The 18,001-nt window shown below is 49.1% G+C and overlaps 1 protein-coding gene across 3 annotated transcripts in view; it reads right to left on the reverse strand.

The window, feature by feature from the left end:
* The window catches only part of PAK5 (p21 (RAC1) activated kinase 5), a 192,217-nt gene that overhangs the window by 72,312 nt on the left and 101,904 nt on the right, over positions 1–18,001 (reverse strand). The gene's annotated exons all lie outside the window — the stretch shown is intronic.

Consider the following 18,001-nt stretch of genomic DNA (forward strand, 5'->3'; position numbering starts at 1 on the left):
CGGTCTCCTCTCCAGAGACAGGACGCTGTCTCTGTGTAAAACGGCAATGAGAGATGATCTCATATGTTTACATATGAGATCATCTCTCATTGGCCGCACAGATCGCATCGCAAACGGCCACTCTGATTGGCCGTTCGCGGCGATCTGTAATTGGCTGTGTCCAGGGGACACGGCCAACACAGAGTTTCCCCGCTGCGCGCTCTGGAGTCTGCTCTGGAGTCTATTGACGTCCTGTTGGATTTTGGGATCCGCGTTGTAGCCGTCATTCGACTATAGCGCGGGTCCCAGGAGGTTAAAAAATGGTCGTATTTATTGACAAACGCAAATGAGAACAGTTGACGTGTTTCAGCCTATAAGGCCTTAGTCATAAGTCATGGGTTATGACTACGGCCTTAGTTATGACTAAGGCCGCATAGGCTGAAACGTGTCAAGTGTCCTCATTTGCGTTTGTTCACTGTATAATAAATACAAAGGTTTTTTAATGAGTAACGACCAGAGTGCGGATCATCTTTTCTTCATTACTCTACTCAACCAGCGACTGTGGATCAAGCACCCGAGAACTCTGCTTTCTATGTGATGTATGGGTAGTAGCACTGACTTTTTTGTTTAAATAGGCCTTTCCTTTTTAAAAATTACAATCAAAGGCATCCCTACAAAAAAAAAAACCTTACGATTTACCCCCATGCAACCAATCTCTTCTATCCTCATAGGCTTGTGACTATGCAGGGTCTCTGGTGACTATGTGGCGTCTCTGGTGGCTATGCGGGGTCTCTGGTGACTATGCGGGGTCTCTGGTGACTATGTGGGGTCTCTGGTGACTATGTGGGGTCTCTGGTGACTATGTGGGGTCTCTGGTGGCTATGTGAGGTTTTTGGAGGCTGTGTGGGTTCTCTGGTGGATATGTGGGGTCTCTGGTTGCTGTGTGGGGTCTCTGGTGGCTCTGTGGGTTCTCTGGTGGATATGTGGGGTCTCTGGTTGCTGTGTGGGGTCTCTGGTGGCTGTGTGGGGTCTCTGGTGGCTATGCGGGGTCTCTGGTGGCTATGCGGGGTCTTTGGTGGCTGTGTGGGTTCTCTGGTGGCTATGCAGGGTCTCTGGAGGCTGTGTGGGTTCTCTGGTGGCTATGCGGGGTCTCTGGAGGCTGTGTGGGGTCTCTGGTGGCTATGCAGTCTCTGGTGGCTATGCAGGGTCTCTGGTTGCTATGCAGTCTCTGGTGGCTGTGTGGGTTCTCTGGTGGCTATGTGGGGTCTCTGGTGGCTATGCGGGGTCTATGGTTGCTATGCAGGGTCTCTGCTGGACTGTGGGAAGGGGAAGTAGGAATGGGAAGGAAAGAGAGATGGGGGAGATGGATAAGGAGAGAAATGGAAGTAGGGGAGGGAGGTGAGAGGTTGAGAGAGAGAGACGAGTGAGAGAGGGAGAGAGAGGGGGGGTTTCACCCCACCCACTGGGGGCTTAGTCATAAGGACTATGTCTAATCCCCAGTGGGCTCGGGGAAAGGCGTCGGTGGGCGTGGTTTGGTGGAGACATGTAGGGTGAGGTCGCTCCTCACCTTTTGGTCACACAGGCTGGCTGGGAGAAAGGCGGTCCCCCTATTCATACATAATAACCTCCTCATCGCCTGTCAAATGCTCTCTGAAATGCGGTCCAAACACGGAACCAAAGACCAAAGCATGTTTGAATGAGCCCATAAGGAAAAAATGTTTTATTATTTTATTTTTTTGAATAGGGTAGAGAGCGTTAGAACCGTTGTCAGGGGTGATGTGCCATCTGTTTTCTCATTAGGGAGATTTCCCTTTACTTCCTGCTCCACGACCAAAACAGGAAGTCCCTCCAAAGTGAGGAAACCCCAGAACCAGTGTCCCCATTGAAGAGATTTTAATTCTGACTGTATGTTGCGTAATACAGTGATTTTCTATGGTCATCTGCCCCATCTAGTGGCCGTAATGTGGTAAGTTTCCTAAAGTGCCTCAACTAGGAAAAAATACTGCATAATAGCCACTAGATGGAGCTGACGATCACAGGAAATACCTGTATTAAGTGAAATACGATCAGAACTTGTAAGGTCTGGGCACATGCTTGTGAAATATTTTTCCAAAGTCTCTGGCAACATTTATACAAATAAATGTAAATGTGAAAAGGGTGGGGGAGGAGAGACAGACTGGGGGTGATTTTAGTGTTATGTGAAGAAGAAGAATTCTTGAGGTCACAACCCCCCCTCTTTACATTACAGTTCCCAGTCCCTCAAGATCACAGTCCCATTCACATCACAGCCCCCCCCCCTTACATCACAGTCTCCCCTTCACATCACCCCCCCCCTGACATCACAGTCCCTCCCCCTCCCATCACAGACCCCCCTTCACATCAAAGGCCTCCTTAACATCACAGCCCCCCCCTCACATCACAGCCCCCCTCCTTTACATCATAGTCCCCATTCACATCACAGTTCCCCCCTTTACATCACAGTATCCATTCACATCAGAATCCCCCCTTCACACCAAAGTGCCCTCTACATAAAAGCCCCCCCTTTACATCACAGCCCCCTTTTACATCACAGCCCCCCTCCTTTACATCACAGCCCCCCCTCTTCCCTTTACATCACAGTCCTTCCTTCAAATCACAGTCCTCCTCTTTACATTACAGCTCCCCACCCCTTCGGATCAGTTACCCCTTAAGATAACAGTCCATTTTACCATAACAGCCCCCCCCCTCACATCACAGCCCCCCCCCTCACATCACAGCCCCCTCCTTTACATCATAGTCCACCCTTCACATTACAGTTCCCCTTTAAATCACAGTATCCATTCACATCAGAGTCCCCCCTTTAAATCAGAGTCACCCCTTCAAATCAGAGTCCCCCTTACATCACAGTCCGCCCTTAACATTAAAGTCCTCCCCTTTACATCACTGCCCCTCTTAACATCACAGTCCCCTTTATATCACTGACCCCCCTTTACATCAGAGTCCCCTTCATTACATAATAGTGACAGTCCCCTTTACATAACAGTCCCCTTCACATTACAGTCCCCCACATAACAGTCCTCCTCTCCACATCACAGTCCCTCTTTACCATAACAGTCCCCCTTTACCATCACACCCACCCATTAACATCAGAGCCTCCCCTTTACATCACTGTCCCCCCATCACATCAGTCTTTCTCTCTACATCAAAGTCCCCCATTAACATCACAGCCTCCCCATTTACATCCCAGTCCCATATTGACATCGCTGTCCTGCTCTTTACATCACAGCCCCCCCCCCAACTACATCACAGTCCTTCCATCACATCATTCCCTCCCACTTTACATCAGTTTCCTCTGCCCCCGTTCACTTGACAGTTTCCCACTTTACATCAAAGACCCCCCTTAAAATCACAGTCCCCCCGAACATCACAGTCCCCCTTAACATCACAGTCCCCCTTAACATCACAGCCTCCCTTAACATCACAGCCCCCCTTAACATCACAGCCCCCCTTAACATCACAGTCCCCCCCCAACATCACAGCCTCCCTTAACATCACAGTCCCCCTTAACATCACAGCCCCCCTTAACATCACAGTCCCCCCGAACATCACAGTCCCCCCGAACATCACAGCCCCCCCGAACATCACAGCCCCCCCGAACATCACAGCCCCCCTTAACATCACAGTCACCCTTAAAATCACCGTCCCTGCTTCACATCAGTGTCCTCAATCCCCTCTCACATCACAGCCCCCCCCTCTTCTTACACCACAAGTTACCTGAAACTGGAAAATTATTTCAAGGGTTCCTCCTAGAGGTGCACCGAAAAGGAAATTTCAGAACCAAAACGAAACCGAAATAAAAAAAAATGTCAGGCCGAACCCGAAACCGAAAATTACTTTTCTTTTTTTTATAATTGTATGGTAAAACACCACCCCCACCTCCTGCCACCATCACCTCCTGCCCCACAACCTCCTGCCACAGTGCCACCATCACCTCCTGCCCCACAACCTCCTGCCACAGTGCCACCATCACCTCCTGCCCCACAACCTCCTGCCACAGTGCCACCATCACCTCCTGCCCCACAACCTCCTGCCACAGTGCCACCATCACCTCCTGCCCCACAACCTCCTGCCACAGTGCCACCATCACCTCCTGCCCCACAACCTCCTGCCACCATCACCTCCTGCCCCACAACCTCCTGCCACCATCACCTCCTGCCCCACAACCTCCTGCCACAGTGCCACCATCACCTCCTGCCCCACAACCTCCTGCCACAGTGCCACCATCACCTCCTGCCCCACAACCTCCTGCACAGTGCCACCATCACCTCCTGCCCCACAACCTCCTGCCACAGTGCCACCATCACCTTCTGCCACCATCTTCTTTATTACCTTGAAGCTGGGCTGGACTCTGGGCTGTGCTGTCACGGCTCCGTCCTCTGCCTATGGCGAGTGCCACTGCCAAAGTGTCTCTCCTGAGTTCTCCTGACTCGATCGGCTATTCAAAAATGGCGCCGGGTGGCACCATTACATATCTGTGCATGCGCCGCCCGGCCGAGCGGATACGAGCTTTCCCTACAGAGAAAACGGCCGGGCTCGGGAAATCTCGTATCCGCTCGGCCGGGCGGCGCATGCACAGATACGTAATGGCGCCACCCGGCGCCATTTTTGAATAGCCGATCGAGTCAGGAGGACTCAGGGACACTTTGGCAGTGACACCCGCCATAGGCAGAGGACGGAGCCGTGACAGCCCAGCGGCCATCATTTTTACGGGCAATATCGGCAATTTTTAAGCTGTTTCGGCATGTCGCCAAAACAGCTGTTTTCGGCCGATATGAATCGGCCACCGATATATCGGTGCATCCCTAGTTCCTCCATGTTAAAAAGGTGAGAAAGGCCGCTCTAGGCAGACAAATGCATAATTGAGCCATGGGCGTTAGCATGGGGGGAGCACACGGACACTCAGGGCCGATCCTGGGCGGGTGCCCAGGGTGAACCGCGCCCAGGCATCGCAAGCTGCTGCAAAGGGGGGGGGGGGTACTTGCTGATGGCTACTGTCCCCGAATCCCACCATTCGTTTCCTATTTCTACTTTCCCCACAGGTTCACTTGCCAATGAATAGATAATGGCCCAGATTCTCAAAGGGCTTACGACGGCGCAACGCAATGTACACCGTCGCAAGTCCTAATCTGGAGAATCTTAGAATCAGTTACGCATAGATAAGCATTAGATCCGACAGGCGTAAGGCTCTTACGCTGTCGGATCTTAAATGCTATTTTTTTTTTGCCGCTAGGTGTATGCAAGTATGCAAATTAGCAAAATACGCGTTTTCCCGAACGTACGCGCGGTCGAGGCAGTGAGGTTACGACGTTTACGTTAGATTTGAGACGTGTAAAGTTGCCCCTGGGTCTATGAGGCGCAGTCAATGTTAAGTATGGCCGTCGTTCCCGCGTCGAAATTTGAAAATTTACGTTGTTTGCATAAGTCGTCCGTGAATAGGACTGGACGCCATTTACGTTCTCGTCGAAACCAATGACGTCCTTGCGAGCAATGCACCCTGGGATATTCTTCGGACGGCGCATGCGCAGTACGTTCGGCGCGGGAACGCGCCTAATTTAAATGATCCACGCCCCCTACCCGGCTCATTTGAATTAGGCGGGCTTGCGCCGGGGGATTTACGCTACGCCGCCGCAACTTTACAGGCAAGTTCTTTGTGAATAAAGCACTTGCCTGTAAAACTTGCGTCGGCGTAACGTAAATGACATACGTTACGCCCATCTACGAGAATCTGGGCCAATAGGTTCACACTCGATGAACATGTACAATACAGAAATAAAAAAAGAACCAACATCGTTACTGATATATGACCACACTCAACATAAAAAGCACATCTATAAAAATAATAAGAACAACATGCGGTCAAGTACAATATAAATGTTAATTTACACCACATAGACTATACAATAATAGCAACGTTCTTCTCGGGCAATAATATCTATTTATGACTTTTTCGCAAAAGATAAAAAAAAAAAAAAATAGCTTTGTGTTTCAGCCTGTTTGTTGCCCGTGTTATGCCGCGCCGCCGCGTATCCCGGGATGGTTCATAGCCGCCATGACAGAAGCCATATTTCATGAACTGCCTGTGCAGGTCTGTCCTCCGGTGATAAGATAAAATGGATCTGGCCGGGAACACAGCTGTCCTCTCCAGCGCCACAATGAAGATGAAAAACGACACCCCTTCCCGCACACCCAATTAATTCTGACAATTATGAAGTAGCTAATTACCGCTTTGCCCTTAGAAGACCTTACATGTAACGATTCTCATCACAAACTATATACATTTTACAGGTTAAATAACAACATCTGTTATCTTTTGTCATTCCATCGCTTACGTTCCATAATGTGCAATATATTTTATTTTGGGGCTCCGCACAGAAATAAATCTAGGACTCCAGGTACATAAACTGCAAGAATTATGAAGGTTTTTTCACAACGCGGGTAATAAATTGGCGCATTGTAAACAAAAAAAGTTAAATAATAATAATAAAAATAATGATAATAATTATAATAATAATACATACCGTATAAACTCGAGTATAAGCCGAGTTTTTCAGCACATCAGGGTGCCCAGAGAGCCCCCCGTTACATCAGGGTCCCCAGAGAGCCTCCTCCTTACATCAGGGTCCCCAGAGAGCCTCCTCCTTACATCAGGGTGCCCAGAGAGCCCCCGTTACATCAGGGTGCCCAGAGAGCCCCCATTACATCAGGGTCCCCAGAGAGCCCCCCGTTACATCAGGGTCCCCAGAGAGCCTCCTCCTTACATCAGGGTCCCAAGAGAGACCCCCCTTACATCAGAGTCCCCAGAGAGCCTCAGTCTTGCATCAGGGTGCCCAGAGAGCCCCCCTTACATCAGGGTGCCCAGAGAGCCCCCCGTTACATCAGGGTCCCAGAGAGCCCCCCGTTACATCAGGGTCCCCAGAGAGACCCCCCCCCTTACATCAGAGTCCCCAGAGAGCCTTAGTCTTGCATCAGGGTCCCCAGAGAGCCCCCCTTACATCAGGGTGCCCAGAGAGCCCCCCGTTAAATCAGAGTCCTCAGAGAGCCCCTCCTTACCTCAGAATCCCCAGAGAGACGCTTCTTACATTAGGGTCCCTGGAGAGCCCCCCACTTACATCAGGGCCCCCAGAGAGCCCTTCCTTACATCACGGTCCCCAGAGAGCCCCCCACTTACATCAGGGTCCCCAGAGAGCCTCCTACTTGCATCAGGGTCCCCAGAGAGCCCCCCTTATATCAGGGTGCCCAGAGAGACCCCTGTTACATCAGGGTGCCCAGAGAGCCCCCCCGTTACATCAGGGTCCCCAGAGAGCCTCCTCCTTACATCAGGGTCCCCAAAGAGACCCCCCCCCCCCTTACATCAGAGTCCCCAGAGAGCCTTAGTCTTGCATCAGGGTCCCCAGAGAGCCCCCCTTACATCAGGGTCCCCAGAGAGCCCCCCACTTACATCAGAGTCCTCAGAGAGCCCCTCCTTACCTCAGAATCCCCAGAGAGCCCCTCCTTACATCAGGGTCCCCAGAGAGCCCCTCCTTACCTCAGAATCCCCAGAGAGACGCTCTTTACATCAGGGTCCCCAGAGAGCCCCCACTTACATCAGGGTCCCCAGAGGGTCCCTCCTTAAATCAGGGTCCCCAGAGAGCTCCCCTTACATCAGGGTACCCAGAGAGCCCCTCCTTACCTCAGAATCCTCAGAAAAACGCTCCTTACATCAGGGTCCCTGGAGAGCCCCCCACTTACATCAGGGCCCCCAGAGAGCCCTTCCTTACATCACAGTCCCCAGAGAGCCCCCCACTTACATCAGGGTCCCCAGAGAGCTCTCCTTACATCAGGGTCCCCAGAGGGCCCCTCCTTACATCAGTGTCCCCAGAGAGCTCCCCTTACATCAGGGTCCCCAGAGGGCCCCTCCTTACATCAGGGTCCCCAGAGAGCCCCTCCTTACCTCAGAATCCCCAGAGAGACGCTCTTTACATTAGGGTCACCAGAGAGAGGGTGGGTAGTGAGAGATGATGTAAACTCTCTGCTGCCCGCAGCCGCACAGTGAGAGCAGAACAGCGGTGTTGCAGGATGGGCGGTGGGAGAGGATGGCATCTCTCTGCTTTCTCACCCGCTCGGCTCTTCCATGCTGCCTACCCCTGCTATATGAGGCATAGCTAATGTTAAGTATGGCCGTCGTTCCCGTGCAGAGTTTTGAAATTTTACGCAGTTTGCGTAAGTCGTTCGCGAATACGGCTGGACGTAATTTACGTTCATGTCGAAACCAATGACGTCCTTGCGTCATTTAGAGCAATGCACACTGTGATATTTTACGGACGGCGCATGCGCCATTCAAACAAAACGTAAAAAAAACGCGGGGTCATCAAAAATGTAAATAAAACACGCCCCCTACATCCCCATTTGAATTACGCGGCCTAACGCCGCAACACATACGCTACGCCGCTCTAACTAAGGGCGCAAGTTATTTCTGAATAAAGAACTTGCGCCCAAAGTTAGAGCGCCGTAACGTATCTCAGATACGTTACGCCGGGCGGACAGATACGCCAATGTATCTGAATCCAGCCCCTTGACCGCAATTTATACAAGTGCTGTTAGATGAGCTCCAGAACATCAACACCGTCTGCCTCACCTCAGGCAGGTTCTGGTGGACAGCTCACACTCAGCTCTTTAGGTGTGCCCCCTTCTCAGGCTCTGAGCCACACTGCCTGAAAAAGATGGAGGAGGTGGGCGGAGCCACAATTGACCAGACGCGAAGGAGGAAAAAGTTCCTTCTCCTTTCTGATTGCCGGAGCCTTGCCTCGACCACATGACATGACGTCACTGGTTGCTAAACGCCAGGTGGAAGGCGAGTCTAGCAACCAGTGTGGCGGCCAGTGACGATGCAATAAGAGAGCCTAGGGAGTTGGGGTGGCACCGCTGCTGCTGAATGTAAAAGGAAGTGACTGCCCCAGCCTCCGTCCCCCCCCCCCCTTTGCAGCAGCTTGCGACGCCTGGGCGCTGTGCTCCCTGAGCACCCGCCCAGGATCGGCCCTGAGTGTCCGTGTGCTCCCCCCATGCTGATGCCAATGGCTCAATTAGTACTAAGGGGTCCACGTGTCTTGTTGCACTCCCTTGCCTTTCTATCATCTTAAACCAGTCTGCCCATTCTCCTCTGACATCAACAAGGCATTTTCTTCCACACCACTGCGGTTCACTGGATATTTTCTTTTTTTTGGACCATTCTCTGAAAAATCTAGAGATGGTTGTGTGTGAAAATCCCAGTAGATCAGCAGTTTTTTAAATACTCAGACCACCCCATCTGGAAGTGCCGATCCTGACCTCCCTGGGGCCCTAAGCAAAATGACATGTCACATTAAAGTTGAGAAGCGAGGGGAGGGGGGGGGGGGGCGACAGTGACATGTCACATCATTAAAGATTAAGGTTGAGAAGCTGGGGGAGGGGGTGTTCTGCTGTCGGGAATGACATCTTACATTAAAGTGAGAAGCTGGGGGTGCTGACTTCTTACCTCTTCTCCCATGCAGGGTGCAGGATGCGAAACATGTCAGCTCCTTTTTCCTAATCCACTTCTTGTTTGACTGCATGAATTTTGGCTGTTTTTTCCATTTGAATTTTTGTTGTTTTTTTATGTTTTGAATAAAGAAATCGTTTTTTGAGGAGTGCGGCGATCCAGGATTTTTCTTTCATCTCATGGTAATTGAGCACAGCCAGCACCCTCTTGGTTTGTTGGGACGGAAGCAATGGGGATTGATTGTTTTTAGAGCGGCATACTTTTCTTCTCCCATGCAGCCAGCGAGTTGAGAAGCAGGGTGAGGGGTCGAAAATGACTTCTCACCAGGTGGGGCCTCTAGTCATTTGGGAGGCTCTCCGCAGCTTTGCAGGGGCCCTAAGCGGCTTGCATAGCGAGCCTATAGGGCGAATCGGCCCTGCAGTCTGGCACCAACAGCCATGCCACGTTCAAAGTCAATTAAATCCCCTTTCTTCCCCATTCTGATGCTCGGTTTGAACTTCCGCAATTCGTCTTCACCACGTCTAGATACCTGCATTGAGTTGCTTCCATGTGATTGGCTGATTAGCAATTTGTGTTACAAAGCAATGGAACAAGGTGTACCTAATAAAGTGGCCAGGGATTGTGTATCTCTGCTGTATACAGCGTTATTTTCCTAGCATCCATTGGAGGTGCGGGCAGATCACTTGTCAACATCCATAAACCTTTTTTTTAAAACCCAAGTCTCCTAATATCAGCCACAGCGGGAGGCTTGGCTTTTAACCACTTGCTTACTGGGCACATATACCCCCCTCCTGCCCAGGTGAAATTTCAGCTTTCGGCACTGCATCGCTTTAACTAACAATTGCGCGGTCGTGCGACGTGGCTCCCAAACAAAATTGACGTCCTTTTTTCCCCACAAGTAGAGCTTTCTTTTGGTGGTATTTGATCGCCTGTGCGGTTTTTATTTTTTGCGCTATAAACAAAGAAGTGAGACAATTTTGAAAAAAATACAATATTTTTTACTTCTTGCTATAATAAATATCCCAATTTAAAAAAAAAAAAACATATTTTTTTCTCAGTTTAGGCCGATACGTATTCTTCTACATATTTTTGGTAAAAAAAAAAAAAAAATCGCAATAAGCGACTGGTTTGCGCAAAAGTTATAGCGCTTACAAAATAGGGGACAGAATTATTTTTTTTTAATTATTTTTTTTTACTAGAAATGGCGGCGATCTGCGATTTTTAATGGGACTGCGACGTTATGGCGGACACATCGGACACATTTTTGGCGCCATTCACATTTATACTGCGATCAGTGCTATAAATATGCACTAATTACAGTATAAATGTGACTGGCATTGAAGGGGTTAACACTAGGGGGTGCCTCGCGAACGGCCACTCTGATTGGCCGTTCGCGGCGATCTGTAATTGGCTGTGTCCGAGGGACACGGCCAACACAGATTTTCCCCGCAGCGCGCTCTGGAGCGCGCGCGGGGAACGCCCAAAGGGGCGGCCGTCAATTGACGGCAGTTTGGAAATTGGGATCCGCACTGTAGCCGTCAATTGACGGCAGGCGGATCCCAAGTGGTTAAGAAAGATTTACTGTGCTGGAAGCTGACCTCTATCAATGTCAAGTGGATGGTAGGGCACCGTCTTCCTGCTCGGAGCTCCCCCCTGGCCGAGAGTCACATTCGGTGGTGACTTTTGTCATTTTGTATTGATTTTTGAAATGACTTGCCAAATATGCCAAGAGTGAGCTGCCATACTTACTAATCACCGACAGACAAAGGGCCAGATCCTCAAAAGAGATACGCCGGCATATCTACTGATACGCCTGCGTATCCCTGTTTCTATCTTTGGAACTGATCCACAGAATCAGTTTCCAAAAGATAGACAGTAGGGGCCAGATTCACAAAGGTTAGCGGATCTTTAGATCCGTGTAACCTATGTGTTTTAAGATCCGCCCTCGCAAGTTTGTGAGGAAAGTGTCAAATTCACAACACACTTACCTCCAAACTTGCGACGGCAGATCCTAACTCCCCCGGCGGAATTCTAATTCCGCGGCTGGGGGAGTGTACTATTCAAATCAGGCACGCTCCCGCGCCGATTTAAATACGCATGCGCCGTCCGGGGAATTTCCCGGCGTGCATTGCTCCCACTGACGTCAATAGGACGTCAGTGGTTGCGACGTGAGCGGGACTTGCGACGCGCGTGTTCGTGAATCGGCGTACGCAAACGACGTAGGAAATTTCAAATTCGACGCGGGAACGACGGCCATACTTAACAATACTTACCCCTGCTTTTAGCAGGGGTAAGTATACGACGGGTACCGCGCTACGGAAACGACGTAAGAACACAGCGTCGGGTCCGCGTACGTTCGTGAATTTCGCGTATCTCGCTGATTTACATATTATTCAGTGTAAATCAGCGGGAACGCCCCCGGCGCCATTTTTAAATCAAAAAAAAGATCCGACAGTGTAACACAGTGTGACACTGTCGGATCTCAGCCCTATCTATGCGTATCTGATTCTATGACTCAGGTGCATAGATAGGACCAGTAAAAATCAGAGATACGATGGTGTATCTGTAGATACACCGTCGTATCTCTTTGTGAATCTGGCCCAAGATCCGACATGTGTAAGGGACTTACACTGCCGGATCTTAGGATGCAGTACCGCATCCGCCGCTGGGGGCATTTCGCGTCGAAATGCCGCCTCGGGTATGCAAATTAGCACTTACGGAGATCCACTAAGCTTTTCAGCTTCGTTTTTTCTCCGTAAGTTTTAGTTTGCAATCGTAAAATTAAGGCTGCTTTTACAAAGTGTAAACTGTTTACACCTTGTAAAAGCAGACCCTTCTGTCCAGCGACGCGTTTTTTTTTTTTGTTTAAAAATTTTTTTTTTTCGCCGTATCTTTTTTTTTTCCCGACGCAACTTTATTGACCCGGCGCGATCCACAAAGCTCGGCGTAACGTAATTTCGCGCTATGCACGTCGGGAAAATGACGTCACGAGCATGCGCAGTACGGCCGGTGCGGGAGCGCGCCTAATTAAAATGGGAATCGCCCCCATTTGAAGAGGAACGCCTTGCGCCGGCGGAATTTAAGTTACACAGCCGAAAATTTCTAGGTAAGTGCTTTGTGGATCGGGCACTTAGGTAGAAATTTTAAAGCAGTGTAACCTAAATGGGAATTTTTACATTACGCCGGCTCTTTGTGGATCTGGCCCATTGTTCTTACGGCTGGGAAAAAAATCTATTTGATTTAAAAATCGAGTTGGTAGGTCAAATCGATTCATATTTAAAAAAAAATCGCGCCGGTGCTGAGGAGCTATGGGCAGGAGTTTTTAGGCGAGACCCAACAGAGGTAAACCATTGTGGTGGCCCAACGGAGCACATCTAGAGGAAAAGAGATTTCATCTCCAAATACGGAAAGGTTTCTTCACAGTAAGAGCTGTGAAAATGTGGAACAGACTCCCTCCAGAGGTGGTTCTGGCCAGCTCAGTAGATTGCTTTAAGAAAGGTCTGGATTCTTTCCTAAATGTACAGAATATAACTGAGTACTAAGATTTGTAGGTAAAGTTGATCCGGGGAAAACCCGATTGCCTCTCGGGGGATCAGGAAGGAATTTTTTCCCCTGCTGTAGCAAATTGGATCTCATGCTCTGCTGGGGTTTTTCGCCTTCCTCTGGATCAACTGTGGGTATAGAATTGTGTATATGGGATTGTATGATATTATATATATATATATATATATATATACGCAAGTATAAGCCGGCCTGAATATAAGCCGAGGCACCTAGATTTACCACAAAAAAAATGGGAAAACTTATTGACTTGAGTATAAGCCTAGGGTGTCCAGCTGCATGCCTCACTGTGCCTCACTGTGTCCATGCCTCACTGTGTCCATGCCTCACTGTGCCCATGCCTCACTGTGCCCATGCCTCACTGTGCCCATGCCTCACTGTGTCCATGCCTCACTGTGCCCATGCCTCACTGTGCCCATGCCTCACTGTGCCCATGCCTCACTGTGCCTCACTGTGTCCATGCCTCACTGTGCCCATGCCTCACTGTATCCATGCCTCACTGTGCCCATGCCTCACTGTGCCCATGCCTCACTGTGTCCATGCCTCACTGAGCCTCACTTTGCCTCACTGTGTCCATGTGCATGACTCACTGTGCCCATGCCTCACTGTGCCCATGCCTTACTGTGCCCATGCCTCACTGTGTCCACGACTAGACTTACGTTTAACATGGGAGTATATAGAGTATATAGAAGGGATGCCCGATTCGGCTCGGTGCTCCCTGGCCGAAGGTCCCCCAGACAGCAAACTTTGTACACTTGTAGAGGAGAACTGGGGCTACGTGTGTGCTAAGGTCCAGGGGACCTACGGCCGGCCAGGAACCAGGTCCCCAAATTTACCAGAGAAATTACCGTTTAACATGGGAGTCTATGGAAGGGGGTGCCCGACTTTGAAAAATCAGTGCTCCCCGGCAGTAGGTTCCCTGGACAACAAACACTTGTAGAGGAAGAGTGGGGCTGCATGTGTACCAAGTTTGGGCTCCATGGGACCTACGGCCGGCCAGTACCGGGTCTTCAAATTCCGGGATATCAGGCGCAAAAAGGAGACTCGAGTATAAGCCGAGGGGGGGGGGGGGGGCATTTTCAGCACAAAAAAAATGTGCTGAAAAACTCGGCTTATACTAGAGTATATACGGTATATATATATATATATATTTTTTATGGTTGAACTGGATGGACTTGTGTCTTTTTTCAACCTGAATAACTATGTAACTATTGTGACAGAAAGTCAGGTAAATCTGTGGGTGTTGTCACAGACGGGACATACATTTCTGCCTTGTTTAGACAATACACCGATTGTTATTAGGCGTCAGCTGCAAAAGTGGTCAGAATGAGGCAATTAAGGCCTCTATAAGTAATCCAGAGGATTTCCACTGAATTGCTGCATCCTGAGGCTTTGTGAGTAAGGAGAGCAGCGTACTGAAAGTCTTCTGAGGAGGTGAGGTGGTGATAGATTTTTCTGTGTGATAAAAATCAAAAGACTATTGTTTTTCTGCTGTATGACCAGCAGTGTCTGCCCAGCACTAGGCTGTGCCAGACTCCATAGATACATTCCTGTGTGGTGAAGATAGACGCCCCAAGTGGCCAGGGTTTATTTTATGTTTGATTTTGTTTCTGCTGTTTGGATGCTTGCACTTGTTTCCAGCAAGATGGAAGAATAAACCAAAATCTTTGGGCCAGATTCACAGAAGAAATACGCCGGAGTATCTACTGATACTCCGGCGTATTTTCAAATTTGCCGCGTCGTATCTTAATTTGTGATTCACAAACAAGATACGACGGCTTTTGGCGAAGATCCGACAGGCTTACGGCTTCGTACGCCTTCGGATCTTAGGCTGCAATACTTCGGCCGCCACTGGGTCGAGTTTGCGTCGTTTTCCTGCTTCGGGTATGCAAATGAGCTTTTACGGCGATCCACGAAGGTTTTCGCGTTTGTTACGTTGTCGCTAATCATTTTTTCCCGTCGCAAAGTTAAGCCTGTTTTTACATGGCATAACTTTAGACGAGCCATGTTAAAGTATGGCCGTCGTTCCCGCGTCGAATTTCAAATTATTATTTTTTTGCGTAAGACGTCCGGGAATACGAAAGTACGTTATGCACGTCGCCGTTCAAAAAAATGACGTCACTTCGCGCAAAGCACGGACGGGAATTTCAAAACGGAGCATGCGCAGTACGTCCGGCGCGGGAGCGCGCCTAATTTAAATGGTACACGCCCCATTTGAATTAGGCGGGCTTGCGCCGGACGCCTTTACGTTACACCGCCGTAAGTTTACAGGCAAGTGCTTTGTGAATCAGGCACTTACGCTGAAAACTTGCGGCGGTGTAACGTAAATGGAATACGTTACGCCGCGGCGCTGGTACCTGAATATGGCCCTTTGTTTTCAACTGTCTTCGACTGCCTGTCTGTATAAATTCAGTGTGTGGTGAACCCATCCAGGGGGTCACACACCCCGTTACCGAGCTAACCCCTCACACTATGTAACCATTAAATCAGGCCATCTATGGGCACACTTGTAGTATTTGCACCATATGCTGACCAGGATGACTCCGGTGTAGCCAAACGCATGCTCCCCAAGTCGCTTTCTTAATCACTATTTTAATGCTGATCAATAGACATGTAATGGTATACATAAAAGAGCATCCTCATTTATATCACAGGACAAAATGAAGATTATCGGCTGAAAAGATAAACAAAGATGCCATTCGTAACATGCGGTATGTAATTTACCACTCTACGGCAGTTTTTCAATTTTGTGTTACCATAACAACACTAGAAACATGTAATTACGATCATGTCTATCTACAATGCATCAGACATTAATAAAAATAGAACATAAGGAGAATATGCGACAAAAGGCAGGGAAGTCATTCCAACTGTCATTGTTCCATCTACACTGGCAACGCGCAGGGGGGGGGGGGGGGTGAAAAGGCGTCTGTCACATCGCCAAGAGATTGATGCTTTACAAGATAAACGATTTGGATTCCAAGATAATCAATATCAGGGGCGTGTGTCGCCTGATCTATTATACCATTTATAGTCCAGATTTACAGGGGGGGGTGAAGCATCCCATAGAGATCACTGATCTATAATAACAAGCTCCTGATAACTGGACCTACTACAAAATTCAAGACCTAAAGTCCAATTGAACCCTTGGTTTAACCGGTTAAGACCTTGACAATTATGCAGGTTAAGGACCCTGCCCCTTTTTGCGATTCGGGACTGCGTCGTTTTAACCACTTAAGGACCGCCTCCTGCACATTTACGTCGGCAGAATGGCACGGCTGGGCACATGCACAAACAGGTACGTCCTGTGCTAGTACCCAGCCGTAGGTCGCAGGCGCACGCCCGCGGCACGCGACCCGGTCCGCAGCTATGTGACTGGGACCCGCGGACCCGATCGCGGCTGGAGTCCCGCGATCGGTCCCCGGAGCTGAAGAACGGGGAGAGCTGTGAGTAAACACAGCTTTCCCGTTCTTCACTGTGGCGGCGGCATCGATCGTGTCATCCCTTTTATAGGGAACCACAATCGATGATGTCACACCTACAGCCACACCCCCCTACAGTTAGAAACAGACATGAGGTCATACATAACCCCTTCAGCGCCCCCTTGTGGTTAACTCCCAAACTGCAATTGTAATTTTCACAGTAAACAATGGGCTAGATTCAGGTAGCCGGGCGCATTGTTACAGCGGCGTAGCGTATCGTATTTACGCTACGCCGCCGTAAATCAGAGAGGCAAAGCACTTGCCTCCTAAGTTACAGCAGCGTAGCGTAAATGGGGCCGGCGTAAGCGCGCCTAATTCAAATGAGTATGAGGGGGGCGTGTTTTATGTAAATGGGTGGTGACCCGACGTGATTGACGTTTTTTTACGAACGGCGCTTGCGCCGTCCGTGTACATATCCCAGTGTGCATTGCTCCAAAGTACGCCGCAAGGACGTATTGGTTTCGATGTGAACGTAAATTACGTCCAGCCCTATTCACGAACGACTTACGCAAACGACGTAAAAAATTCAAAATTCGACGCAGGAACGACGTCCATACTTAACACTGGCTACGCCTCATAGAAGCAGGAGCAACGTTACGCCGGAAAAGCCTTACGCAAACGTTTGTGAATCGGCGTATCTAGGTCATTTGCATATTCTACGCCGAAAACGGCGGAAGCGCCACCTAGCGGCCAGCGTAAATATGCACCCTAAGATACGACGGTGTAAGAGACTTACGCCAGTCGGATCTTAGGCTAATGTCGGCGTATCTTGCTTTCTGAAAACAGAAAGAAGATACGCCGACGCAGCTTTGAATTTACGCGGCGTAAATCAATGCTGAATCTAGCCCATTGCATTTTAAATGCATTTTTTGCTGTGAAAATGACAATGGTCCCAAAAATGTGTCAAAATTCTCCGAAGCGTCCGCCATAATGTCGCAGTCACGAAAAAAAAATCGCTGATCGCCACCATTAGTAGTAAAAAAAAAAAAAAAAAAAAAAAAAAATGCAATAAAACTATCCCCTATTTTGTAAACGCTATAAATTTTGCGCAAAACAACCGATAAACGCTTATTGTGATTTTTTTACCAAAAATAGGTAGAAGAATACGTATCGGCCTAAACTGAGGAAAAATAATACATTTTATATATTTTTGGGGGATATTTATTATAGCAACAAGTAAAAAATACTGCATTTTTTTAAAAATTGTCGCTCTACTTTTGTTTATAGTGCAAAAAATAAAAATAAAAAATAAAAACCGCAGAGGTGATCAAATACCACCAAAAGAAAGCTCTATTTGTGGCAAAAAAAGGACGCCAATTTTGTTTGGGAGCCACGTCGCACGACCGCGCAATTGTCTGTTAAAGCGACGCAGTGCCGAATCGCAAAACCTGGCCTGGGCCTTTATTAGCTGACTAAAGGTTTGGGTCTTAAAGCGGAGTTCCGGCCA

The sequence above is a fragment of the Rana temporaria genome, chromosome 4, assembly GCF_905171775.1.
Source record: "Rana temporaria chromosome 4, aRanTem1.1, whole genome shotgun sequence".
Lineage (NCBI taxonomy): Eukaryota > Metazoa > Chordata > Amphibia > Anura > Ranidae > Rana > Rana temporaria.